We start from the raw sequence: 6,000 nt of genomic DNA, 5'->3' as shown, positions 1-6,000 counted from the left end.
TCTACTGCGCCAAAACTCCGCTCGACGAACGGCGAGACTCGATGGCGAAGAAGTTTAAGCGACTAAACGATGAATAAGGGACAAATTGACGGAAAAAAGAGGCAGAGGAGCAACGATTCGAATGGAGGGGGAACGCTGTGTAAAAATTGGAAGTCGATGGGCTAAAAAGTTGAGTGAAAATAGAGTGGCGGAGGCGAAATGAGCGAATGATGGGTCGGACAAGCAGAAGAGCGAGAGAGAGAGAAAGGGAGGGGGGAAGGTGAGAAAAGGGCGAAGAAGTGTGTGAAAGAAGCAAAGGGCCTCAAAAAACTTTGACTGGGGCCCTGGGGCTCCGAAACAGGATGTCCTAACCACCCCGCAGGGCGTGTACACATTTATACACAAACTTTTTTCTACACGTGAGTATACACGGGTGTCTATAGATATACAAAGAAAAGGGACACTTGATCGTACTACTGTAGTTCGGCTCAATCGCGGAATGACTAAGCCCGAAGGCTCCTTTTGCCTCGCTCGAGCTCGTGCTCCGTTGCTAGTTGGATATGGGAATCGAAAAGCGGCCGTTAAGTTGTTCGACAGATGTATCGCCGCGTGAAGCCAACATCTAAATAACCGAGCTCTGGTCACTGACTCGCTCACATAATACTCATTTTTGGGTACAATTTTCAACAATCTTCCTCTCTCTCTCGCTTTATTCTCCTCCTTCTACGAATCTGGAGCACACTTTTTGGCCGAGGGTGCGTTTAACTTTTCGAGCGATAGCTGTGCCTTTGTCTCAGTGCGGCAGCATCCATTTTGGGGAGGTTCGAAGCTCCTGAATCTTCCTGCTCCGATGCCCGTACGTCCTCGAGCTGGTCTGGATCCGGTGGATGAAAAAGCCCAGAACTCCGCAGCCCGATAAAAGGTTGATCGGAAGATGGAAGGGTTCTGAAAAATTTCGAAAGAAAATTAGAATTTTCGATCGACCGGAAGTCCGAACGACGTTCAAAGCCAATGAATTCCTCGTGGCTGACGGAGTACGAAGGAACGTTGATTGATTTATCACAAGGTAAAACGACCCCTCATGCTTTTGTGGGAGCGCGTTATTTACGTGTTTCCTGGACCACTCTGCGAGCGGTCAACCAAAAGGGAGCGCTCGTCTCGATCACCTGGTTTTCATTCATTCATCGAGATCACGTGGATTTCGTATTAGGAGAAATCTTAGTTTGGTCGAGCTACAAATGGTGGAAGTGTTTGGTAGACACGGCGGGGTGTGATCGTCTCAAGGCGCGCGGGGGGGTTCGACCTGCTGCTGTAAAAATGGACGCGTGTGCCCCGGAGGAGCGAGCATACGCGAGGAAGAGGAAAAAGACGACGGGGACCCGCGATTGTGTGTATAAAACGTGTCGTTTCTGTATTATTCGTCCGAGTGGGCGCGATAGAGTGAGGACGCGTGGGCGTATATATGCCCCATTATGGCGCAATTCAACGAGGAACTCGGACAACGGGCGGGTATGGTGTTAATGGGAGCCTGAGGGTTGCTCCGCACGCGTTATATTGCGGGTTCGTGCTTATTCGACGTGCGAGAAACCGTCTACTTTTTCTCTGATACGCGAGAACCGACTCGGACCCATTTTTTCGTCTCTTTCGACTTTTACTATAGCGAACGACCTTAACACTGTTCGAGTCTTTGAATCCAGCTCCATTCGGATCCAACTGCATCGAGGACGTGCAATTGGAAGATTTGACAAAGCCCTGAGTGCCTCGAGTTGGAAGGATGAAAATTAACGTGTAAATCGAACGAGCGATCGTCGAGGAACTTTCCTTTTTAGGGCCTCAAGAACCAGCCGATACGCTTTTCCTTCGAGTTTTATTGAATCCTGTAAAGCAAATATTATCGAATAGCCGGCTTCCCGCAGCTCTCGCCTCACATATCCGATTTGTAACGAGTTGAAAAGAGGACGAGTGGATGACGGGAGTCGCGTGGCCTTCCTTTTTATTTAAACCACGGGATATCGGTGCCGCGAGTGAGCGAAAACAGCCACGTGGCTGTACATTAACATCGCCACGTGCGCACCGGGCATCTCGGTGTCGTCCGAGTGCACCCCTGCGACGAGATTCTCTCTCTCTCATCTTCACTCCCTCCGTAATGATACAAGCATCTATTACTTCACGCGTAATCGACTGGTATTCCGAATACACAAAATACAAGCGATGACGAGTCACCGAAAACTACCCGCTCGGCCAAATCCGATGAGAGTTTAATAATAATGTCTCTCTCGTTCGTTCCACTTGATCGCACTTCATCAAAGTGCTTTAACGCGCTTTTTTTTGCTAATTACAAACTCATGTGTTTTACCGGTTTTTACGGTGACAGCGCAGCCCGCGTGCACTCGGCACACGTGTCCCCCCCTCGCTCTTCGTCCTCCGACGCACGCCGCATTTCGTAAAAATAATGTTTAACTAGACTAATTTGTTCGCGAATAATCCAACAACGAGATCTTCTCTTACAGCAAATCTTTTTTACCCGGAGCGAAAAAATAACGGCGTCATTATACAGACTAAGTTTCCCGACAGTTTCGCTCTCCTAATTGTCTCAGTTTTCAGAAAATACTTTTGTGGCGAGCAACCTCATCAGGAAAGCCGAGTTCGGGGGGAATTAAATTCGAATCTTAAAATAGCTGGATTCAACAAAGTCGATTCGTCGACCCAACGGGAAACTCCCCCAAATTTTGTTGCCCCGTCGAAATTGCGAAACATCCAAAAAAAGTTTCAAAGCCCCAACAAAATTTCGTTTTCACAAACTTTTCGTTCAAGACTGCTCTGTTTGCGTTCGAGCGTATCGTTCCCCGCATCGAAGTGTTGGACTCCGAATCGAGGTGGATGACAGTCGAAGGATGAGCTCCCGATGAAATGCATGAAACACCCACACACAGTTTCCCGTGCAGCGGACGTCGCAACTCTGTCGTTAAACTCCTCGTTACATAACGGAGCCCGGAGGATCGCGGGGAGGGCGAGCAGGAAGCCTGCCGAGGGCGGGGACTGAGAGGAAAAATGAGTCGCGGGAAGGCGAGCGTGCGAGCCCACCACCCACAGGCCGACAGGCTCCGTGAGCGTTATTCGCCGTAGAGCATGAAACCAGCAAGCGATAGGATTCTGCGCCACCGGTTATACTATATACGGAGGTGTTGCGTATATAGTTGATCCGCCGCAGTCGGGCGTCCCAGGAGTGTCGAGGAGTCGGGGGGGCCCTCCGGGTTTCACCATGAAATCCGGTGATTGGTTACATTACCGTAACGCGCGTCCCGTGTCACGTAGTCTCTCGTGCTGTTACTGCAATCGCGGTAAATCGCGGCCCTTCTCTTGCCCTCTCACTTGACGGGGAAAACAAGCGCGGCGACCAGACGAGAGATGAGCGTTGAAACATGCACGCACCCAAACCCACTCTTGTTCCAAACCGCTCTTATCCATCATATCGGAGCTCTTTCTCTCCTCTTCCGACCTCCGCGAATCTCTTGCGATATACGACATCGCGAACAGCTCAAAACCACCCAACTTCGGAGCTCTGTTTCTCGAATCACTGTCAGCCTCGTTTCCTCGGGCTCAACACCCTCTTTTGCTTTCTCCGTCCTTGCCGGATCAACGTAACGTGGAAAATACAACTTTCGTATCGATTCCTCATTCCCATGTTTTGAACGGCTCTCAACGTATTTCGTGAGTCGTCAATTTGGTACTTCGAAAGTACTCACGCCTGCCTCTGATCTTCGATCTTCTTACAGTTCGACTTTATCGAATGGTCGAAATTTGCTTTCCTCGCCGCTGCGCAGAGTCGACGCGGTGAAGAAATAATCGCACTCCGACCAGCCCAGATTCACGGTTTCTCAGTCAATAAGCATCTGTTTGGGGCCTCGGACCGAAGTTGTGCAAAAACATCCGCCCGAATCCCTCGTGGTCGTTGAATAAACTCCGCGAAAGTCCACGTTCGCACACAGACGCGGGTGTGAGGAAACTCCGGTGCCTCGGTCGCGGACCACCTCGACCCCTGAAACAAGAAGCTCGTGTCAAAGGAAATCGTTGTAGGGGAGATGAGAGCACACGAACAGCGAAGAAAAAGCGTATTGAGAAAACGAATTACTCTCTTTTTCACAATACTTCTCATATCAGCGTTCAAACAGATTTTCGAATGTCTTTCACCGCTTTGTGTTTCAACCCCGAACCCCCGCGATTTCATCTTCCGAACGTGGACCTCGAAACGCAGTATTTTCATAACGAAGAGTAAAAATCACTGGAATGCGTAAAATTTCACGGGGATCGAAGAATCTTTATCGTTGAGAAAAAAAACTACAACAATGGGAATGGAATTGATCTAAATTTCACCGAGTTTGCGGGACTTTGAATTGTGCTCGAAAGAATAAAATGCGTCCGAAGAAAAACAATATGGTTACCGAATTTGCTTTGATCCTTCGATACCACAAGGTCGGTTCTTTTATTATTCGAATTTAAGGCAATATCAACATCGTATACCGCGCCCACCGTATACAAAAACGGCCAAGGAAACAATATCGTTACACCGGTGGGGGAGGCATAAATATTTGAAAATTTATGACACCGATCGTCGTGGTTTTACCCGCTACTCCCTCAACTTACTCAAACAACTCTCGCCTCGATCTATTATTCCTCCAAGGCCAACGATACTCGCTCTTTTCGGACCAGCACCGACCATCCCACGTATTTTGCCAGTCCATCCTCCGAGGCTTCTGTGAAATATTTTATTGCACTTATTTATACGCCGAACTTTTGGAGCCCTTGACCCAAAGCTATGGCCACAAAATGGTATAAACGTGGCGGTCTTCGTTGTGCAATTTTATTGGTACGTCAACCCTCCATCGCAGGATATTGAGATGAAGCGGGAATTTGGAATGATCACTGCCCATTTCACGACTGCAATTTTCCTCGTGCTAACGCAACCTGTCTGTCGGTAGATTCCTCCTGAAAATAAAAGTTTTTTGGATTATTGGCCTCGTACACATAACAGAGAAAAAAAAGTGTATTTGAACGAGTAAGTCACAGCACTCCGTTTCGTTGATTTTCATTAGCGATTTTTCGTAAAGCAGAAAACGGGATCGAAAAAGATTTGGAAAATCTAAAAAATCACGTTTTTCGACCCTCCCGCGATCTTTCCCATCGGACTTTGCGACCCTTGCGGAAAGTTAGAGCTCCGGGTTTGAAAGAGGAACCAGAAAACAATGAGAAAAACCATTCTTTAATATCGATCTCAGAGGCGGAGAATGAGCAGGCAAATTGTGACGAGAGTTTTCTGGACCAGAAGATAAATGGTAGGAAAAGTGATTGTTGAATCCTTTTGCAAAGTGTGCCACAACAGAACGCAGTCCCCACGCAACCATTCATGTCCAGAAATACAAACAGGAGCGTTTATAGCACACGGAGGAGGCTCCAAAATTCACGTGGGAAGTAGCATGCAATGTCGGAATGGTGCAAATAATGTGAGGCAACCGAAAAGTTGGGAAAGTCATGTTAAATGGACTTTTACTGGGGAAGCGTGTTTTTACGACGCAGCCCGAGGGAAAGGGCGAAATATTGTCGCTCGGGGGAAAGTGTCTCGAGAAGTGAGGATCCTACATTTAGTGTGGTGCACCTCGACCAGTCAGGGCAGTCAAATTGCCTCGTAAATTCATCCTCAAACCTCTCAATTTCTCCATTTTTACAGATATTCAAATTAAACCTTCATTCATCGGCGTCAAAAGTCGTAACGAGCCGATTCATTGCCCAAGTTTCGAAAAAATCATCCAAAAAGTCACCAGAACCCGAGACTTCGAAAAAAAAACTCCTCGAAACTGCCCTTGGAACTAAAAAAACAAGCATTTGAAAATTCAATCGAATTCCCAATTGCACAATCGCAGATTCAACAAATTCGAGTTCCCTTGGAGAGAAAACAAATTTGGATAAATCCCACGACATTCGTTGTGCCCTGGGAGCGTCGACCCGCATCCCAACAACATCCGC

The 6,000-nt window shown here is 47.8% G+C and overlaps 1 long non-coding RNA gene across 1 annotated transcript; it reads right to left on the bottom strand.

Moving 5' to 3' along the window:
* Window positions 1-344: 344 nt before the first annotated feature.
* On the bottom strand, window positions 345-5,484 carry LOC122406640 (uncharacterized). The gene is made up of 3 exons (XR_006260031.1): window positions 4,624-5,484; window positions 3,269-4,018; window positions 345-924 (listed from the first exon to the last, which is right to left on the bottom strand). It is a non-coding gene; the product is annotated as an uncharacterized lncRNA (long non-coding RNA).
* Window positions 5,485-6,000: the final 516 nt, after the last annotated feature.

Source organism: Venturia canescens, chromosome 2 (genome assembly GCF_019457755.1).
Source record: "Venturia canescens isolate UGA chromosome 2, ASM1945775v1, whole genome shotgun sequence".
NCBI lineage: Eukaryota > Metazoa > Arthropoda > Insecta > Hymenoptera > Ichneumonidae > Venturia > Venturia canescens.
The sequence above is the reverse complement of the archived record's forward strand: the minus strand, read 5'-3'. Positions and strand labels throughout refer to the sequence as shown.